The following is a 22,034-nucleotide window of genomic DNA, read 5'->3' as shown; positions in this document are numbered from 1 at the left end:
ATGAACCAAGCAGTTAAGTAAACACCAATTGAACAATATAACATACTCCTAATAGAAGATCAGACAGTTAACCAAACCAAGCATGCTTAACAACTTGGAAATATTGCACCCTGAAGAATTGAACATCACATTTGCAGAATTGAACCAAGCAGTTAATTGAACACCACATTGCATGACATATAGAACATATACACTATAGCAGAAGATTGCATGGTAAAATTAGATAGCACAATTCACTAGAATTTGTTAAGGAAAGGCAATAGCTAGCAAACTAAACATGGGTCCTTATAGTGAGCTAATAAGACAAGCTACTCCTCATTGTCGGAGATATCGATGATGATTGGCTCCTTGGACATGGAAGAGGGCGAGGCCTCCGCATCGTGGGTGCCCTTGTTGTAGTGGTGAGTTGCCTGAGCCGCTCCAGGCACCAACCTGCTGGCTCTCGAGATGAGGTAAGCACGTGCACACTGAGAAAACACCTCGTAGTCTTTGTCGAAGGCACTAACGGTGGCCTCGAGAAAACGCCACGAACTGTCGTTTAAAGCAGCCAACCGTGTCGCGGCATCGACGCGTGAGGCATCAACGGTGGCCTCGACGGTGAGGTACTCCTCCAAGATCTGGGGTTCGGCACGAATGGCAGCCATCGCGACCTCATTCGCGCGTGCGGCCGCAATTTGCTTCTCCGCTGCCAAATGCTCCTTGAGGTCTTGGCTATACTGATGCACCATGGCTTAGGCCGGCGCTTATTTGGTGCAGGGGTCGGTGATTTGGGTGGAAGGTGTCGCGCTCGCGCCGGCGGTCGGGGCATGTGGGTTGTGGAAGGAGGAGGAGGATGGGGGTCGGGTGTGGATTACCTGCCTGGATAGGCGAGGCCGAGGAGCATGAAGGGGGGTCGCCGGCGAGGAGGCGGCGATGCTGCAAGCAAGGAGTGAATGTTTTAACTTGGAAAGGAAGGCGGAAAGGGGGGAAATGTGGCTTTTGGTAAGGGGGAGGGGGCGGGGAGGTAGATATTTCCGCGGAAGCCAAAAATTTGGAACCGCTTCAGCCAAAAAAACTGGCGCGCAAAGTGTCATTAGACACGGTCCCTTATTCAGACATTGTCCAAAGATATTTTGTGTTGCATCTCACACGGTTGGTTATAATAAACTGTGTGGGATCTACTTGATTTTTGGTCTTGATTTGAATTACATAATGGGGTCATAGAGGCCATGGACGGTGTTTGAATTGCTAGACCTTTTATGTACAGTGATCATAAAAGAATTGGAATTATTCAGGGTTCGTTCGGACATTTTTATGCATTAAGTGAGTTTTCAATGCATTTATGTGCATAATTCAAATTTGAACTACATGCACATGCTCCAGTGCATATAAATTCGTTGAAAAATCAAATCTTTGTCCTTGGGTGCATGCTTAGCTCATGCAAGAAATGGAATGAATTTCAAACACCGTAGCACCGTTGATTGCCGGCAAAACGGTGAGATGCCTGGTTTTTAAATTCTAGTAAATCCAAAACTCATCTGAAATTCATGAAACCTGGCATGCTATCATGGAGCGGCATAAACATGCCGTGGTACAAATTTTGTCCCATTTGGGGCAGGTTTGGGTATATGCTTCTCACAAACCAGAGCTTCTCACAACAAGCATCATGGTTTTCGGTAGGGAACGCCCCACCTTTGGGGACGAAACAATATCCATTGCCTTTTATTGCTTTCAAGTTTTTTTTCTCGTGTCAACATAGAACAATAGGAGTGTTGTGTGAATTTTTGTGATTTTTCAGGATTCGTTTGAACATTTTATGCATTAACTGAGTTTTCAATGCATTTATGTGCATAATTCAAATTTGAACTACATGTGCATGCTCCAATGCATATAAATTCATTGAAAAATCAAATTTGTGTCCTTGGGTGCATGCTTAGGTCCCATGCAAGAAATGGGAATGAATTTCAAACACCAGGGCACCGTTGATTGCCGGCAAAACAGTGAGATGCCTGGTTTTTAAATTCTAGTAAATCCAAAACTCGTCTAAAATTCATGAAACTTGGCATGCTATCATGGAGTGGCATCAACATGCCGTGGTACAAATTTTATCCCATTTAGGGCAGGTTTGAGTATATGCTTCTCACAAACCGGAGCTTCTCACAACAAGCATGATGGTTTTCGGTAAGGAATGTCCCACCTTTGGGGACGAAACGATATCCATTGCCTCTTATTGCTTTCAAGTTTTTTTCTCGTGTCAACATAGAACAACATGAGTGTTGTGTGAATTTTTGTGATTTTTTGGGGTTCGTCTGGACATTTTTATGCATTAACTGAGTTTTCAATGCATTTATGTGCATAATTTAAATTTGAACTACATGCGCATGCTCCAGTGCATATAAATTCATTCAAAAATCAAATATGTGTCCTTGGGTGCATGCTTAGGTCCCATGCAAGAAATGAGAATGAATTTCAAACACCAGGGCACCGTTGATTGCCGGCAAAATAGTGAGATGCCTGGTTTTTAAATTCTAGTAAATCTAAAACTCATCTGAAATTCATGAAACTTGACATGCTATTATGGAGTGGCATCAACATGTCGTGGTACAAATTTTGTCCCATTTGGGGCAGGTTTGGGTATATGCTTCTCACAAAACGGAGTTTCTCACAACAAGCATCATGGTTTTCGGTAGGGAACATCCCACCTTTGGGGACAAAACGATATCCATTGCCTCTTATTGCTTTTAAGTTTCTTTTCTCATGTCAACATTGAACAACAGGAGTGTTGTATGAATTTTTGTGATTTTTGGGGTTCGTTTGGACATTTTTATGCATTAACTAAGTTTTCAATGCATTTATGTGCATAATTCAAATTTGAACTACATGTGCATGCTCCAGTACATATAAATTCGTTAAAAAATCAAATATGTGTCCTTGGGTGCATGCTTAGGTCCCATGCGAGAAATGAGAATGAATTTCAAACACTAGGGCACCGTTGATTGCCGGCAAAACATTGAGATGTCTGGTTTTTAAATTCTAGTAAATCCAAAACTCGTCTGAAATTCATGAAACTTGGCATGCTATTATGGAAGGGCACACGCCATGTTGTGGTATTTTTCGTGTCCATTTTTAGAGAAGGTGCACTCGAATAATGACAGCCAACACAGGCATTTTGAAAAAATAAATAGCGGCCGCTTTAATATCTCAAACGTTTGTATAGTTCAAACCGTGTGTGTTCAGTTAACCATTCATGTGACGCCATGTGTCTTGGTTTTTAATGGCTATAGGAGGTGTCGTGTGGACAGCTGCTTGACTGAACGGGAGGCGTGCGACCGCAGTCCGGTGCGCAGGCTCACTGGGAAGCGTACAAGTTGTTCAACGCAGGATCTGTGCATCTCTTCAACGCAAACGGTTCAGATTACGATATGCAAATTAAAGCCAGACTTCGGCATTATGCCAAGAGACACTGCGATTTGTCAAAATATGAAGCTAAAAATCAATATCACCATCTATTTTTTGCAACTAAAATTCAGTAATTAAGCATATATTTCATTCATACTAGAGATTAAGCAGTCGTTCTCACAGGGAAGCGAGACAGCCTTGGACCGCCGCCCGTCTCGCTCCCACTGGTCTATATTAATGGCGCCGCTGAGCAGCCACACCCCCCATCCTCGCCACACACACAATTCCTCTCTCTCCGCCCGCATCCTCGATGCCGCTTTGAGTCCTCAAAGCTATCAGTGTACGAGGATGCCGCCGAAGCGCCCCATCGGAGGGAGTGGCGACGCCGGGGCTGCTGAAGCACCGGAGCATGGCGTGAATATGGAGACAGAGGTTCCCGTCCCCGCCGACGAGGTGGAGAACGAGGCTGCCAACAAGCGGAGGCAGGTCGAGAAAGAACCGCAAGCGACTCCAGCAGGCCTATACTTCATCAACAAACTCCCCGATGATATGTTGGTAGTCATCATATCCCTCCTCCCAATCAGAAATCGGGCGAGGATAGCCGCCATTTCCCGGTGGTGGCGCACCCTATGGCTCTGCACCCGTGTCGACCTCCTCCACACCCACAAGCTCTGCCATGGCTATTGCCAAAGTTTGGATGCGTTCTCCCAGATCCTCGGCAGTCACCATCGCCCAATCAATGGCCTTATTGCGGGCAAGTTCCGTTCCAATGGCAAGGAGCGAGCCAAGCTTGACGAGTGGTTCCGATCCCGCGTCATAGATCAGCTCGAGAAGCTAAGTTATAATGATGGGCATATGAGCTTGCTGCCAACGTCCGCGCTCCGCTTCTCACCCACGCTGCGCCTCGCCAAGTTCATGAACTGCCATCCCCCCCTTAATGACGCGCCCGCTCTTTTTCTACCACGACTGAAGCACCTCGAGCTCGTCGCCATCCGCATCCCAAAGGATGACATGGAGCGCCTGCTCCACGGCTGTACTGCACTCGAGTTCCTTCGTCTTTAGATGATGAATTGGTCGAGTACCTTGCACATCACCTCCAGGACTCTCGGCACTATTTATGCATGTTGCTGGTGCTGCAACAAGAGATCACAAAAGGTGGACCACAAAATGGTCATCGAGGGCACACCTTCACTTGAGAGATTATTTGTAGTTGATCAACAAGGTCCAACAAGAATCAATGCCATTTTTGCGCCGAAATTGAAAGTGGTGGGCTACTCGTCTGTCAAATACTATAACTTTCAGGTACAACAGTCGCCTTATATACCTCTCCTTCTTGATATCAACGTTATAACTAGTTTTGAAGATGTATGTTCGTCTGTCATCCAGCGAAGCTTCACCCAGACTCTGGGCACAGTGAAGGTCTTGGCACTAGAATCTGTCGTCCCCAACCTGGACCAAGTTTTCAGTTGCCTGAGATGCTTTTCGTGCCTGAAGAAGTTGTATATCGAGGTGATGTTCCTTTCCTGTTAAATATTAACCATAAGGGAGTTCAGTTTTTTGCACCTTTTCCCAAGTTTACAATGACTATGTACTACGATTTCGGAAGGAATTTTGTAGGATTTTAGGACATACACCCCCACCCCATATTGGTTGCTTCATTCATATGGTTACAATCGTCCATAAGCATTTCTCCTTTGGATTCATCTGTACTAGTTTTCTTAGGGAATTTTTCATCCAATCCAACCTCTTGTGAAGAAGGCTACATGTCTCTACATGGGTTCCTACGTGTAGCACTGTTCAAAACTGCATGTAGGCACTAACATATTCTCTTCTTTTGCAGTGCATATTAGGCCCGGTGGAAGATGTTGATAACGATAATCACATTGAATGCCTGGATCTGCATATCTCAAATATTACTTTGAACTCCTACCGAGGGACCCCACCGAAGATTACACTCGCCACGTTCTTTCTTGACAGAGCAAAGGTGCTGAGGGTACTAAGGTTGAACACGCATTTAATTAGGAAAGATCAATGGTATGATTATCAGAGGCGGCTAGTACTGCGGAATGGAAGTGCCTCCAAAAATGCCAAACTTCGTATTGGAAGAGCATATGGCAAAGCAATTGAAAGTTATTGTGTCAAACCCATACATGACTTGTCAGCGACTGACCCCTTTTCAGAAATGACGCAGCTTGCAATGTTTGAATTTGGGCGTTGTAATTTTTGAACTTGAACCTTGCAATATTTATGGTATTTGTTATATTGAACCATTTACGTTCTCTTGTCTCAACGCAAACTGTTCATCCGGATGAACCGCATGCCGTACATTGCACACACCTTGATCTGGCTGACTGTTTCTTTTGTGTTGACTAATCACAAACAGTTCATCCGAGTGAACCGTATGATGTACATCACACACGCCTTCATCAGGCTGCCCATTTCTTTTGTTCCGCCTCATCGCAAACGGTTCATCTGAGTGAACTGTATGTTGTACATCGCACACACCTTGATCTGGCTGACCGTTTCTTTTGTGTTGCCTAATCACAAACAGTTCATCCAACTGAACTGTATGCTGTACATCGCACACACCTTCATCAGGTTGCCTATTTCTTTTGTTTCGCCTCATCGCAAACGGTTCATTGGACTGAACCGTATGCCCTGGATCGCACACGCAACTAAAATCTAAACCGTGTTTGATGCATCCTCCATTGCAAACATTTTGTACCTTTTTGACGGGTTTTTTACATCCACGTTTATAATTAATGCATCGCACACAGTTTCATGAAAGGGTCTCTGATCGTAGTGTCGCGTTAGCAGCATCCTGCAATAGTGATGGGTGTCAACTAACTCCATTGACATGAGCAAATTCTTCATTAATTAAGTTTAATTACAATACCCACTCCTTTTGTATTAAATGAACCCACTCCAATAGAGCTTGCACCATGGGACTCTTTGTCTAGCTTTATCCATGCGATGTGTTGGTTGTGCGTCATCTGGTGTTGTTTGGGCCGTGTCGTCTTGATCATTCTAAACTTTTTTCTTCTCTATAAATACACATCGAGCTCTCCTCCATGGTCGGAGCAAATAATATTAGCTCTATTTTTGCCTCTATTTAAAATTCCTCTTGATTTCCATAACAAAAAAAAGAGTATTGTCTTTACCACATGTCTATCGATGGTGTTCGAACCCTCAACCTCGAGGTCTACTACTATTAGAAGAAATTGCAAAAAAACAATTATTAGGGTTAATTTTGCACACAACACGTACTCGTCAGGTTTGTTGCACAAAACACAATCTATTGGTGTAACCTGCTGCGGTTAGTTCTGATCCATTGTTTGACTACATTGACACGATTCCTAATGAGTCAATCCTGCTCGTAAGTGCAAATGTGGCAAAAAAATCAACATCAATCGGTCAATAAAAATTGCCAATACTCGCAGTTTTACTTGCTCATTATAATTTTATGTTTAAATCTTAACATTTTTAAAAATCCCAAAATTCAGTCAATTGCCTATATACCCATTACTGATTTGAGAACTTTTTAGCTTATTTGGACCACACGTTTTGAAGATATTGGCAGCTTGTTGGCTCAGTCGAATTTTCTTTTTCAAAATTTAACATTTTCCAAAAGTACAAAAGAATATCTAGTAAACTTAGTATAGATCTGATTTTTTTGGCTCATATTGGACATAATTTTGGGAGATATTAGAGGTCTTAGTTAGCCTGAGCCGAGTACCGTTGCGTATTTTTATGCCATGTTTGCACTTACAAGCAGGATCTGCCTACTAGGAATCATGTCAACATAATGAAATGATGAATTAAAGCTATCTAAAACGGGTTACACTAATAGATGTTGTTTTATGCAGTAAACTTGAAAAGTAGATTTTCTCTGCAAATTTCGACCTCCTCAATAGTTGGTGGATCGTGGTTTGTATGATTTGCTTCTTCTCTTTTGCGGGAAGGTTTGTATGATTTGATTTGCTGAGCACTACTAGTACTACTAGGATGCAGATGCTGGTCGTGGACTTGACATCTACGGCTGAGAAGCGATGCCATTGGCACCACGACGTGCCTTGGCTAGAAGCCGAAAAAGGCTAGGGCCAAGAGAGAAGGCGCGCGGGGCGTCCTCGTTCTCCCAGACGTCCTAGGCCATGAAAACGGGTCACATCTCCTGTAGGTAACACCGAAGATGATACTGTTCCGATAGTGTGAGTGTCCCCGAAGCCGCCCGCCCAGAGATATATGTCGACATGACATGACGAAACAAATCAGTCTCAATCACCCCCGACTTTCCCCTCTTCTTTTTATTTTGTAATAATAAAAAGTGGAGCACAGCAGAGTAGGCAATGGAGTGTGGGCGAGCTCACGTTCACATCCAGGAGTCGTGCAAGAGGAGGCAAAGCCTCACGCAGATTTTCAATAACGACGAAAAGGCAAGGAAGGGAAGATACAGCCTCGTACTCTCTCGGCGCCAAACCACGAGTCGCCGCTGCGCTAGTCCTCGGAATCCTGCAAAGTTAAGAGGAGGCCGGCGCCAAGATGCGGCGAAGCGATGGTGGCAACTCGTGATCTTTGTTGGCTGGCGATCAGGATGGCGTGGCGCGCGCGTCGCTCGTGTCGGCAGGCGCCGGGGCGAGGAGAGGAGAGCGGGCATGCTGCTGGGGCGAGCGTGTTGTCATTATCGCCTTGTTTCTTCCATGTACCGTGCCCATAGATAATTGAGTTCAGGCGTCGTAAAGTAGGAGCAGTTGGCAGTATAATACTCGCGCGGTCGGTCCGTCCACTTGGCCTTGGCCGGAGATGCGTTCTGACCCCGACCCGCTCCGTGGGAGCGGTGATGGCACGGGGTGACATCGGCGCGGGAGGAGGGGCGGGGAAGTCGCGCGGTGACGGGACGCGCAGCGTCACGCGCTCGGTGGTAGGCCTCGCTGATGCGGGCGTCCCCCGTCAGCCGTGCCACACGACACGCCCCACCGGCCCACCCCACCCCCACCCGCCTGGCAGTACGCGTCGACTCGATCAAAGCACCCGGCCATCGTCTGCGCCGTGTGACTCGGTGCCGTGCCTGTGCTGATGATGCTCTCCTCCACCTCCTTGTGGCCTGAGGTGGGGGCTGACGCCTGGCTGGCTACGTCTTGTTTGACCGTATCTCCGGAGCAACTGTTCGTGTGGAAGTTCCTGGCCCATAGATAGATTGATAAATAAATTGGGACAAGTACTAGTAGTACTCCCTCCGGTCCTTTTTACTCTGCATATTATGTTTGTCTGAAGTCAATCTCATCCAACTTTGACCAAGTTTATATAAAAAATTATAGACATTCACATAACAACACCAATATCATTAGATTCATCTTGGAATATATTTTCATATTATATTTATTAAATATTATAGATGTTAATAATTTTTAATATAAATTTGGTCAAACTTAGCAAAGTTTGACTTTCGGCAAAACCAATGTGCAGAGTAAAAAGGACCGGAGGGAGTACACTGCGTCCATGCCGGGTTCACTTTGGAGTTGACCAAAGACTAATGGGTGGGGACTGACGACGCCGCCGGACACCGATTAGTTTATGCTTACGAGCAATAATGCAGCTCCTCCTTGGTCACACACGCATCCAATGGGAAGAGCCGTTTAGCTTCTTCCCTTGGACCGGGACCAAAAGAATTCAGACAAACGACTAAACTGCTGCCGCGGCCCGCGGCTTCGTGATGACTATCGCGGCATCTGACTCTGCATTTTTTTTTTTTTTGAACAACTCTGACTCTGCAATTGCAACGCAGTTTACAAGATTCCCGCTGTAAACTTTTACATCTACACAGGCCCCGAGGCACCGAGGCTTGATCATGTGAGAATTTCTTTGGGGTAGCAGAACATGGTTTGCTTGCGTCCCCGCGAAATGAGATGCCGCCAAGGAAGCGCCGTACAGGGGCGGCGCTGTGCGGTCAGCAAGCGAGGCTCTTCTGCTTCACCAATGGCGCCACTTAAATGCTTGTCGGCATCCTCCAGCTGTGCGGTGCCACTTGAACTCCACGTGCTACCACGTTGGCATCCTATCGCCCCGCCAGGCACGTGCTACACGTACGCCTTCTGGTATCTTCTCTGCCTAATCTGGCCCTGTGACCCACCACGTTTTTTTTTGCCTAACCTGGCCCTGTGGCCCTGTGGACCACCACGTTTATCACTCCAGTCCATCAACAACGTACTGCTATATCCGATCCGATCCATTTGAGGAGTGTGTGCGTGCCACTTGAATCTACGACGCTATCCTACAGATGGTGCAGGGCCAGACGTCGCCATATCCACCACATCACATCGCTACAGTTCAACCATTTAATGCCTGTCTACAATCTAAAAACAGACATGATTTGTTTTCGAAAACAGGCACATGTGAAGAGATTGCATACAAAGGACGTGCTCCCTCTGTAAAGAATTAAACACTTTCAGGGGAGAGGGTGCAGGTACATGATCTCTGGCTGTGTTCAGCAGCCATAGGGAATAATAAAAGAACCCTATAAAACGAGCACAGAACTTCCAAAAATTGATAAAACAAAAATAAATAAATAAATAAAGACAACAGAAATAATCCAGCAACAGGACAGCAAACGACCTAAAAATAAACAAAATTTGTTTGTTTTTGTACTGAACTGCATCAACCTAGTTTTTGAATATTTTTGTAAGGACCAAATAAACTGCACTACGGAGCTCCCAGCTGTTTTGCTCATGTCATGCCAGGAAAACAGAGGATACAGATACGTAATTTCATAGGATAGATATATCAACGCATACTACTAAATCCTAACTGTCACGTACAGTAACTGTTCTCAGCACAAAACCGGGTGCCTGGTTTTTAGCCAAGTCCTAGCAACTCTGAGACACGGATACACCATCAATTGAAATTAGACGGTAGTCCCGGCATGAAAGAGAGCTAGGCAGCAAGGCGAACAGAACAACGAGATGCACTGATCTGCAAAACTGCAGGTCATGAACAGGAACATCTTATGGTCTCCTTGACAGATTAAGGCATTGCCTTTCCACATTCCTTGCTTGCACATTTTGCCTTCGTCCCAACAAACACCGCAAAATCCTCATTAATTCCCAACCATGGCACTTTTCTTGTGAGACCCAAGCATGGGATCCAGTACTGAATTACATGTGAGCCACGGTCAGGTCACCGTGCAGCGTCCCGCTGTCTTTTGAAAGATTGTGATGCTGAACTCCCTGGTCCAGAGCTGTTGCGGCCAGGACGCTGCTGCGACTGATTAAATCTACCAGCAGGGGCCCTCGATGACCTAATATGCCCTGAACCACCCCCTGGATGATTAGATGACTTCTGATGATGAGGTGCATTGGGTGGTATGTCCGATAGCAATGACATAAGGAAACCACCAGGCGGAATAAAACCACCTTTCCTTCCCTCAGCTGATCCGCTAGCATCTGCTGAGCTCTGACCTGAACCATGTTTTGTTGCCAAATTACCAGGCAAGCCATCATACGATAGGATACAAGCAATCGCATACATCGTTGCTCCAAGAGCAGGCGGGAGAACATCCTGTGGATGTTTCACCTGTACAAAAACATCCTTTCGTCAGAAAGAAGACAAAGTAACAAACTTCATCATATGCCTCTTGACAGTTTGACAGGAAGGTGACAACATATGATCCACACGCTCTATCCTAAGTGTGATCATTTGTATAGCTATATACTCCCTCCATCTGAAAATACTTGTCGGAGAAATAGATAAAAAATGGGTGTATCTAGAACTAAAATACATCTAGATACATCCATTTGTCCGACAAGTATTCCCGGATGGAGTATTTCTTAGCAAAGATTCTGCATTACAAGCAAAATGAGACAAGTATTTTAAACAATTGTACAGACCAGAAGAGGGAAAAGCTGTGCAGAATGGATTGAACATAAGTTTGATAATATGCCTGACAGATGATGCATGAAACTTTATGGAACATCAGATGGAAGCCAGAGCAAATTATAGTGCACTGTTCCCAGATTAAATTAGAAAATGTGATAACAAGATAACTGAATCTTACTTTGAAAAGAATAGCAGATGCTAGGCGTTCTCGTAGGCAGTATATCTGAGCAACATCCAGAGCAGTAGCATCAAATCGGAGCCACCGATCAACAACAACTGAAACAGTGTTGTCGGGAGAAGACATGATCTCTTCCTTTTGTTGTCCCAGAGTGCTTTTTCCCGCTTCATCCCCACTGGAACCTTCATCATCCTCATCACTTACATCATCAGGTGGAGCAACAGCTATTTCTGTAGCAAGCAGAAGTAAAGGATATGATCCAACAACTGAACAGTTCTTTACATACATTCCACCATCACCTCGAGTGATTTCATCAAATACCATTAGTGGATTCCCAGAGGATTTATTAAATGACAAGTTAAAGTTGGAAGAATGCGGGTGTAGTCGAACTTTGGCACCACTTGCTGTTTCCACAACTGCCCTTCTAGCATTTTTGCGAGGAGGGAGCAATCGTCCTACCATTGGGTAAGCGCCAGCCACAAGGACAGCACTAATGATACCTACCAAAGTTGCAAGAAAACCGTCAAATTTAAACATAATAAGGCTGCAAAGCAAGATTTGAAAATGAACATAGAAACCAGTGCATGCATTAAAAATAGCTTTACTACAAACGAAAATGTATGTAATGGATTGCTTCTAAACTAGAACAAGATTGATCTGAAATACAAAACAAAATTCTGTAATGAATTAAACCTGTGATTGGCATAAGTAACAACTTTAAACTCAACAGAACCAGGTAACTAAATCACTTATATACAATAGCACTGACTGCGACATTATCTTATTCAAACTAATGTGTAACCATGGTTTGCATGGTGTAACTACCACGATTTAAAAGGATGTGATGCCTATGTTTGAATAATAAAGAAATTTCTGCAAGATTGTAATTCTTCAAAGTACCAACGCATGCAGCTTTCTACTTAAATAGCCACAGAAACCTCCACACACACTTGAGAGAATGGAAGCTTCTCTTAAGTGGTGAATCAAATGACTTGCTGCATATATAAACATATGTATCCTTGTACGTATTGCCACTCATATTGCAAAGCAGGAAAAGGACACAAGGGAACCACATTATATGCAGTGTTTCATAACTCCTATTTTCATAAAAACTTGAGTACCTGGAACTTTAGCATTCAAGCTGCAGGCAGATGTATCAGCAGGAAGAAATCCTCTTTGAGCTAGTTCACTGTGGAGCTGTTTCCTCATACTAGACAACATATTCATGGTGTTTGAAGCTACAAAGTACTTTGAACAAAACAAAGCTTCTTGTCCTTTCTCTTTGGCACACGTCCAACAATCAAATGCTGCTACAACAGCAAGCTGGTCACTATATCCACCATATAATGAAGCAAGCTCAACCTTGGCTGCAGCAGCCCTTTTTCTCTCATCCGGAGCCATAGGAAGGACGAAAGGATCTCTATAGTCTGCTGCACATGCCAATGTCAATGCAGGATCAAGGCAGTTCATCAATATACCAAACAGGAGCATCTTGCTTGTGGATGGATGGACCGGGAGAGAACCTAACTTTTCACCCAAATCTGTCAATTGTTCATTTTGAGTTAAAGCACCAAGATCCTGAAGCACAGTAATAGCATTTTTTACAGTCTCTGTAACTGGAGGATCCAAGGTCTAATTTAAAAAGTCTGCTATTTTAGAGTTTGGATCAAGCAGTTTGACCTGCACCGCAAAAATTGAAACAACAAACAGTTGTCAGTGATAACAAGATAATCTTGTTGGATCAAGCAGTATAAACTGCACCGCATGTCATTGCTGCCAAGTGTAATACTGAGGAGCATTGTGTTTACTTTAAACATTAGGGACAACAGAAGTATTAGCTAGGAGCCTACGACTGTACCTGCAAACACAGCTCTTCAATAGGCATCCTCTTAATTTCAGGAATTTGGAATTCTGGCAACGAGGCTGCTCGAAATCTAGAGTAAAGATGATAGCAAATTCCTGGCTGACAACGACCGGCACGTCCTTCACGCTGTCTTGCATTAGCTCGAGATACCCAAGAAGTATGAAGTGTAGACACATTATTGTATGGATCATAGCTTTTCTCTTTCATCCTCCCACTATCTAGAACAAATACAATATCATCAATTGTTACTGCAGTCTCCGCTATGTTGGTTGAGAGAATAATTTTACGAACCCCTGCCGGTGCACGTTTGAAAACCTTTTTCTGCTCTGAAGATGGTATCATGGAATGAAGTGACAGTACAAGAAATTTTGAAGAATCCCGAAAGGAAGAAGCAAGTAACCTCTCCCGTGTTTGATTTATATCTTCCCAACCAGGAAGGAAGACTAAGATAGCTCCTTCATTGGAGTCAGTACATATTTTTCTAAGCAACCGTTCTATCAGCACAGTATCAATGTGTTCTGGGTTGATAGTGGCCAAGTATTTCTTAAGCAGCTCGTTTTCTTCAGGTAATTTTGCAGGACTACAATCCATATGTTTCTTAATAACTTCATAAGCCTCTACCTGATTCTCTTGCTGTGCCCAATCTAATGCAGATTTTCCATCATGATCCCGTGCAGAACAATCCACACCAAATGATAAAAGCATACAGACATCCCCAAGCTGACCCTTCCTGGCAAAAACCATCAAAGGTGTCACACCAGTCTCTGAATGTTGGTAGTTGAAGATTTCTGGGTTCTGCTCTATAGAAATAAGCTCAATGAGAAGATCAAATTCATCACTGGCTAAAGCCATGCTAATTGCTTCATCCATTGAGCTTTTGTAATCATCGGTTAGCACACTGTCAAGTCCCAGATCATTTGTTTCAGGATTAAGATGATTATCACCTACAGATTGCAGAATAGAAAGCACATCCTCCAAATAGAAAGTTTTGACCTGTCAAAAATGTAGTTGTCAACAAAGCTTTCAGCTAATTAAAGATCTACAGCCACATAATGCAAATGTAGAGTGTTACTAACCGGATAGGTATGGCCTGGGACTCGAATAACCGGGCATCCATTGAAATATTGTGAAAACCGCTCAGCATCAATCGTTGCACTCATGAGCACCTGTTAATTGCATCAGTGAATTCTTGCGACCAAGGGAACATGCCCGGACAAAATTTAGTATTCGAGATATGGCAATAGTGAGTTGGATTTTCTAAAATCTAGTCAATACTTGAGTTGTACTCCCTCCGTCCGAAAAAGCTTGTCCCTCAAATGGATGTATCTAGCCCCAAGTTAGTACTAGATACATCCATTTGAGAGACAAGCTTGGGACAAGCTTTCTCGGACGGAGAGAGTATATAAAATGGACATACTTTACCAACGAGAATAATAAATTACAAAGAAGATAATTCTTACCAAATGAAGATGAGGATACATCGGCAGCAGATCTCTACACATAATTGGTCAGGAAATATTATTAGAGGATTACAGTGTGATATTTATGCAACATATGCACAAATTTTGTTACAAAAGTACCTCAAGATAGCCAGCATGAAATCAGAAAACCTATCCCTTTCATGGATTTCATCCTGGAGAATCAAAGCGAGTATTAATTCAAATGCAATATAGAACAACACAAAGCCGAATATATACATCTAAAATGATTCCAGTGAAGTATTAATCTAATGAAATGGCTAAGTGCAATATGTGCGCAAGCTGCAGTTCTGCAACAATTTTGCAGGTTCGCTATGAACAATAGAAAGTTCGTACAAATTCACATATTACGAAAAGCCAAACACTGACCAAATTATATCTGAAGCTCACAAACAATCTGTTTCATGGTTAATTTGCAAAGAACTTGCCTTGGGCTAACAAGGAGGCCCCATAGAGATACTCCTTTCTTGATAATACCAAAAAATATAATAATATGTGGTACATGTGGAAGGGTGTAACTGGAGTACTAGTAAAGAGGTAAAATGTTTTGGAAATAGCAAAATCTTTGGTGAAAAGCGAGTTTTTTGCCACTGCTTTTCCCCCACATGATATCATCATCACCACCAACATCTTATACACTAGAAAATACCTTGGCAATCTGTACAGCTTTACCGTTATATTCACTCCGTTCACAAATATAAGATGTTTTGGATATTTCAATATGGACAACGTACGGACTAAAATGAGTGAACAAACACATTAAAACGCGTCTATATACATCCAAATCAGAAAAAAGGTGTAACATCTTATACTCCCTACATCCGGAATTACTTGTAGCTTAAACGGATGTATCTAACACTATCTTAGAGCTAGATACATCCGTTTGAGCAACAAGTAATTCCGGACGGAGGGAGTATTTGTGAACAGAGGGAGTATTTACTAACATTAAACCTTTCCTTGCAGCATCGCATAACAAGAACATGTCACACCTCAAATCACAATTGTGTAACCAAGATATTTGAAAGTTTAAGAACAAAATATTATTACCACAATAATGTGTGTTATCCCCATAATTACATCATCAGCTGCGCGTTGCCTATTTGAACTGTTAGTTACTCTGCCTATCAACACCCTCAAGAGAACACCATTTGTGCAGAAAATGATTGACGAATTCTTCCCTCCCTTCGATTCCAAACGTATCTATAATCAAAATACACAATAGAATAAGACCAAAAAGGGGCCCATATCAACATATATTGCATTTTATTAAAAAGAAAAAATGGATGAGATATATATACATTAAAGAGAAGATTTAAAAATTCCCAAGAAAATAACTACTTGAACGAAAAGGAAATGATGTTCACAAAAGCCCCATTATTTGGTAAAAAATAGAAGGACCTGGACTTATTTGTGGGGTGAAGTTCTCCGACTTGGCAGTTTAGCAATCAAATGGTCCAAGAAAAAATACATCTGATGACCACAAGGGTAAACTTATCTAAATTCATATTTAAAAGGACTTCCACATTATCAAAAATATCATAAATAGTATAGTTGTATTTGCACTGCAATGTAAATTAACTAGCTGAATGCCCGTGCGTTGCCACAGAACAACAAACTAAGACATACCATATGCATTGAGCATGGGGACCTAATAAAGGAGCGAACGACGGAGAATGGATTGTACACATACTTAAGCAATTCAATCTGACAGCGATTAATCCATCAATATAGCTAGTAGTGTCACTGTTATTGTATGAGCCAGTGTTCAGCCTGCGTGGGCTTACCTCTAAAACACAACCATGTATTGCGCAATATTGGGCTTGAGCTTGGCGCCCTCTCTTGCTGAGTTCACAAAAAAATCATCCAACGATTACGCTACACGCCTATCTCGCCCGAGTCATTCTGTTCTATACACACCCTCACTTACCACATCACTTCTTGCCTTGAAAAATTAATAATTGGTTTGGCCGATGCCATCACTAGTTTTCATCGGGGCTTTAGTAATAGGGAAGCCCCGTGGCAGTTGCTTCAAGAGTGGTAGCAGGGAAAATATGGGAGTGGGATGGATTGTGGGAGCAGAAAGGAGATGACGGCGACGCAACGCGTGGTGGCCAAGAGGAGGCCGTTGAGGAAGGCGGCTGCGTGGGCGACCACCAGGGACGCGCAAGAGGGATGGTATGTAGGAGCTCCGAGCGAGCATGTTGAATTGAAGTAGGTGTTGGCCATGTGGTCGCTGCCGGCGGACAACACAAACACGCCCTTGGCTAGGATAAAGGAGAGCATGACGTCACCAGCAGCCGGAGGCTACAAAGCATGGATACGGCAGAAACTGCCGTATTGCCATTCTAGTACAGGGTGACACGGGGATACGCATGGATACGCCAGGATACGCGAATCCCGAGTATCCCATCTTCTCTGAATAAAAAAAAGAGAAACAAATCGGGATACGGCATAGATACTGTGGGGATACGTTGGGGGACTCAGGAGCCGGCCTCCAGCGACCACAACGCTGCTTAGCTCTCCTCCGACGGATGCTACGCTCGAGCTGGCAACCTCGACGGTCGCTAGCAGGGAAGAAGATCCAGTCAGAGAGGAGAAGACGAGGTGGTTGCAGGCGAGGAAAAAGCTCCGGGCAGGGGGAAAGAAGATTTGGGTGGATTGAAAGGGAATCTGTAGACGAGCAAGAAGGTACAGGCGAGGAGCGGTCGTCTCATCTCCTGCTACAGATCTTGGCGGCTGGGACAGGGAGGAAAGAGGAGCACGGGATAGGGACCAGCTGGAGGAGCACTTGTGTAGGGTTTCCTGGAATTGGGCCTTTGTGGGCTCTGAGTGGAGAGTTACATGGGCTCTGAGTGTAGGGTCGTGTAAAGTGACCATGTGATCCTCAAAAGAAAAAAAACAATCTTTCATCTAAAAATGAGGCAACATACGTCCAGTACTAAATAACAATCTTTCATCTGAAATTTACTACTATATCTTTATTACACGTTTATTTTTCTAAATACTTATATATCCTGCCGTATCCCCGAATGACTATTTTTGAAAAAAGGCATATCCCGTGTCCCCGTATGCGTATCCCCGTCTTTCCGTCCCCGTGTCCATGCTTCTTAGGCCGGAGGCGAGCGAGGCCATTAGAGGGTCATAGCCAGTCCCAAACATGCCTCTGCCTCTGCCTCTGCCTCCGCGGGAGCGTCCACAACAGGCGAAGCAGATGACGGCGGGGGTCATCGTGGTTCGTCAGGTATGTCAGGTGGGGTGCGCCCAGACCGGCAATTGGCGGGGCTGTGCGATGTGTCTGTTGTGGTGGTAACTGGATCACGTGATGTGTGGGCTACAGTGCGAGGCAGCGATCAGACCGTGCACTGTTTTTTTCCTTCCAAAATTGTGTGCTGGTTTTTCGGTGAGGGAAAAAACGGTGTAACATGAGGAGGGGGTGGGGAGAACGAACAAAGCCAAAATCCATGACCTACAAACACCAACTTCCCTTTAATAGTAGATATGATCAAGTTTAGTCTCAGGGGCAGTCCGAAAACAAACTGGGAGTGCTTTGAAATGGCTACAGTTTAGCAAATTCGATCGACAAATGGATTAAAGTGAAATTCTGAAAAATTAATATACCTTGTACCCAACTGTATCACCAACAGTCTCTCCTCTTTCAACAGAGATTCGTTCGGCAACTGTATAAGACACAGAACATAGCATAATTTACATCAAACCAACAGATAAAGGGCAAAATAATTAGAAGCAATGGCCTATGACATAACTAATAGTAAAATTACCTGACATAGCTGATATCCGCCGCGGTTGAGTACAAATGATCTTACATGATTCACCCTTGCCCCACACATGATCTAAGATATATTGCGGAACCTAAGTAAGAACGGGAAGATAAATGAGATGGAAAAAGAAGGAAAAACACTAGCACAAATCACAATCAAGATTTGTTCTCAACGATTCGTATGCACGAAAACAAATTTGACCTTAACCGGTCTTTTAGTATGGAGATGTTATCATATGAATATGAAGCAAGTCAAACCCAGGAACATGTGAAGCAAGTTTCAATAGACAAAATACATTATCTACGACTAAAGACTGCACTGTATTACATTACGGACATGGATTAGAAGAGACTGTTTTTTAAAGATTATAGGAAACATAACGCATCCTTTGAGTGGCATAAGACCACTCAATTCTACAAAGAGAACTGCAGATATCTAAACTATGAGATACTATTTGCACAAGCACAAAGAGTACATATTGTTGAGACGAGCATAGAACAAGATTGAATTGAAAGAAAATAGGGAATGGACTAGACCAACAAACCAACAATAATAAGTAGAATTTCCGAATTAAATGCGGGAAAGAATCAGAACAACTTAGACCTGGGTAGTTTTACCGCAGCCTGTTTCTCCAGAAATAAGAACCACCTGATAGGAAATACAAGAGGATCAAATTGCATCACCAGATGCCAGGGGGGATGTCCATTTAGCGAAGTATAGTAATGAATCGATCAAATTAAATAAATAGACAGGAAAATGACAAAATAAATATCCACTACTTTTTGTGACAGTTGTTATTATTACTATATAATAACAGAAGCTGTGGTACAAGACACTGGCAGATTCTCGGCAATTCTGGAGTAAAAATATGTAAATTCTAGACTATCTTGATATTAAACCTGCAGCCGATGGGAAAAGACATAACCAGCAACCAACTTGATCCAAGCATCATACTAAAGCTAGTTTGGAGCAACATCTTTCCAAGTTGAATTATCTCTTTCGACAGTCTTGCATATTTAAGTATGATAAAGCTTTGGCACAAAGAACAATACCTGGTGATTTTCTAGGGTAGAAGAAATGTGATCTTTGAAGGATGCAATCGGAAGTTTGGATCTGTCTTCACCGATCTGTATAAATGTGTGCAACTTTCAGCACCAACTTACAAATACCACATATGCCAGGTACAGGGGAAGAATTCTGGGACTGGCAAAATTAAATGGTGAAAAAAGGAACATATCAAGCCAAGAATATACAACCTTCCTCAACTGTCTAGGATCACTTAATTTCGACGTAAGCATCTTGACCTTCTTTGCTATATCATGTTTCTGCATAGCTGGCCTGGAAAAGGCTGTATCTGTCTTCCATCGAATTTTAGCAGCCTTATCGCCAGGATTCTTGACAGCATCACCATTCAATTCAGCATCATCAGGAGGATAGTGTGTAAACAGATCTAACAAAATCTGTCTTGCTTCTTCAGAAAATCCGAGTTTGCTAGGGCCTTCTTCTTTACCAGGCGCCTGTGTGTTTTTAGTTTTGTAAACAGAAAGGCATCGCCGTTCCCCATACCTATAAACACCAGATAAGAAGTAAGTCGATACTGCAAATATAGGTCAGCATGAAGATTGATGAAAGAGAAGACAGATCAAACATAGTTATCGATTAGCACTTCACCGAAAGAAGTCTGCAAAATATATCCAGTATAGTTAGGAAATAACTCACCCTTTACTCTTTGATATCATGCCCATCTTTTTACACATAGCATGTACTGCAGCCCGCTCTTGATTGGTAAGACTAGGTTCGAATGTGTGCACTGCAAATTAAAAATGTGTAGATTTTACTTCTCTGCTCGGAGTATAACACAGAAAAGAATACCATGCATGCTTCAATAAAGGTCAATACAATAAAATAAACAGAAGATACCAGTAGTAGAGGTGGCAAATAATACGACAAGGAGATCCATAACAGAAAATATGGGGGGCCATGATAAAACTGAAATTGGGTCCAGAACATGAAAAGAACATCAAAACACATGGTGGTCATAACACCCCATAGACCACTAAACTTGGCATGGACACCTTGGTGCAGCAATAAGGTAGCGAGCAACGGCTCTACAGGCGATTAAAAGTATCATGAAGACCATTTAAGCTTCTGCAACTACCTTATTGAAAGCATAACCACGACTTGTATATTTACAACCAACTAATATAAGACCCTGTCACCCAGTTAGGCAATTTTGTGTTACCAGTCTAGTGGGCATACAGTTCTTCAACAATAATTTGGAATGTTTCTCAAAAGAAAAGAAAAATGGGACACTGCAAATCAACCAAAAAGCACTAACAAGTTCCTTTTTTGAGTCAGATGATGTCACCGCATGACCTATGGAAGGCTATTTGGTAGTAGAAAACAGACTAACTTATCCAGAAGGAAACTCTAAAACTAGTATTGGTACAAATAGCACATATGGTGGCGAGAAAGAACACTGATTGAGCATTCACCTTCCTTATGACCGATTAACCACACACTCAGGATAGGCATTGTGGCAGCATTGAACTCTAGATGATAAACGTTTACCATACTTGTAAACACACTCGGGACCAGCAGTGAAACTAGAAACACTGGTTGCATTGCCATCAAGTACACCACAAAGCTAGCAAAATAAGTCAAAGCTACCCAAAATAACGGCTGCGGAATTAGATTGGCGATACTATGATAAGATGAGCAGCCCTCAATCCTAAGCTCGAAGGCTTGAAACCCTAGCTCCCACTGCCCACGGAGCGTGCCGTATCCGCAGCACAACGGAATCGCACCAAAAACGACGAGAGAGCACGCTGGGCGTCTACGGAAACGGGAACATCCAATGTGATAGGAAGGCGAATGGCGCGAACCTTGGGCGTCGGAGGCGCGGAAGTCCTCGAGCACCGTGGTGATGCGTACGGTCGTCTCCTCGCTCATGGCGGCCAGGGCGGCCTTCGTGAGGGCGTCGGCGTTCGCCTTGGCCCCCTTGGGCCCCTTGGGCCCCTTTCGCCCCATCCCGTCGTCGCGGAGAGGGGGCGGGGGCGGGGGCGGCGCGGCGGCCGGTTCGGGTCCCGCTGTGGAGGCTTCCCGCTGCGGTCGCTTTGCCCTTTGTGTGCTGCTGCGGTGGACCGGGCGGAAACCTTCTAGGGCAACGTGCTGGTGGCGGTGCGATCTGTGGGAGGAGCGGGCGGTGGTGCGGGGAGAGGTTTGGATGGACCGATATGCGGGCCATGCTTGTCGGTGAGAACCGGGCCGCGGTGGGTAGAGGCGTGAAGCGGGCCACGTGCCGGGTTGTTCAAAGGCTTTCAAGCACGGCATTGAAGGAAACCCTAAAGTCCATATGGAACCTAGCTCATGTTCCTGACATTAGGGAAGCCGATGACAATGTTTTTGTCATACAAGTCTTTTGCCTGGGGGATTGGAAGAGAGTAATGTTCCAAGGTCCATGGATCTTCCGTGGACTGATGGTACTC

General features: G+C 43.8%; 1 pseudogene across 1 annotated transcript; it reads right to left on the bottom strand.

Moving 5' to 3' along the window:
- Positions 1–9,994: 9,994 nt before the first annotated feature.
- Positions 9,995–21,731, bottom strand: LOC123062172 (DExH-box ATP-dependent RNA helicase DExH6-like; annotated as a pseudogene). The gene is made up of 15 exons (XR_006429565.1): positions 21,432–21,731; positions 20,266–20,356; positions 19,803–20,112; positions 19,599–19,673; positions 19,150–19,194; positions 18,547–18,637; positions 18,386–18,444; positions 15,815–15,967; positions 14,870–14,922; positions 14,750–14,783; positions 14,366–14,455; positions 13,284–14,282; positions 12,547–13,105; positions 11,426–11,925; positions 9,995–10,944 (listed from the first exon to the last, which is right to left on the bottom strand). The product of XR_006429565.1 is annotated as a DExH-box ATP-dependent RNA helicase DExH6-like (transcript).
- Positions 21,732–22,034: the final 303 nt, after the last annotated feature.

The sequence above is a fragment of the Triticum aestivum genome, chromosome 3A (genome assembly GCF_018294505.1).
Source record: "Triticum aestivum cultivar Chinese Spring chromosome 3A, IWGSC CS RefSeq v2.1, whole genome shotgun sequence".
Taxonomy (NCBI): domain Eukaryota; kingdom Viridiplantae; phylum Streptophyta; class Magnoliopsida; order Poales; family Poaceae; genus Triticum; species Triticum aestivum.
This window is presented reverse-complemented; position numbering and strand designations above follow the sequence as displayed.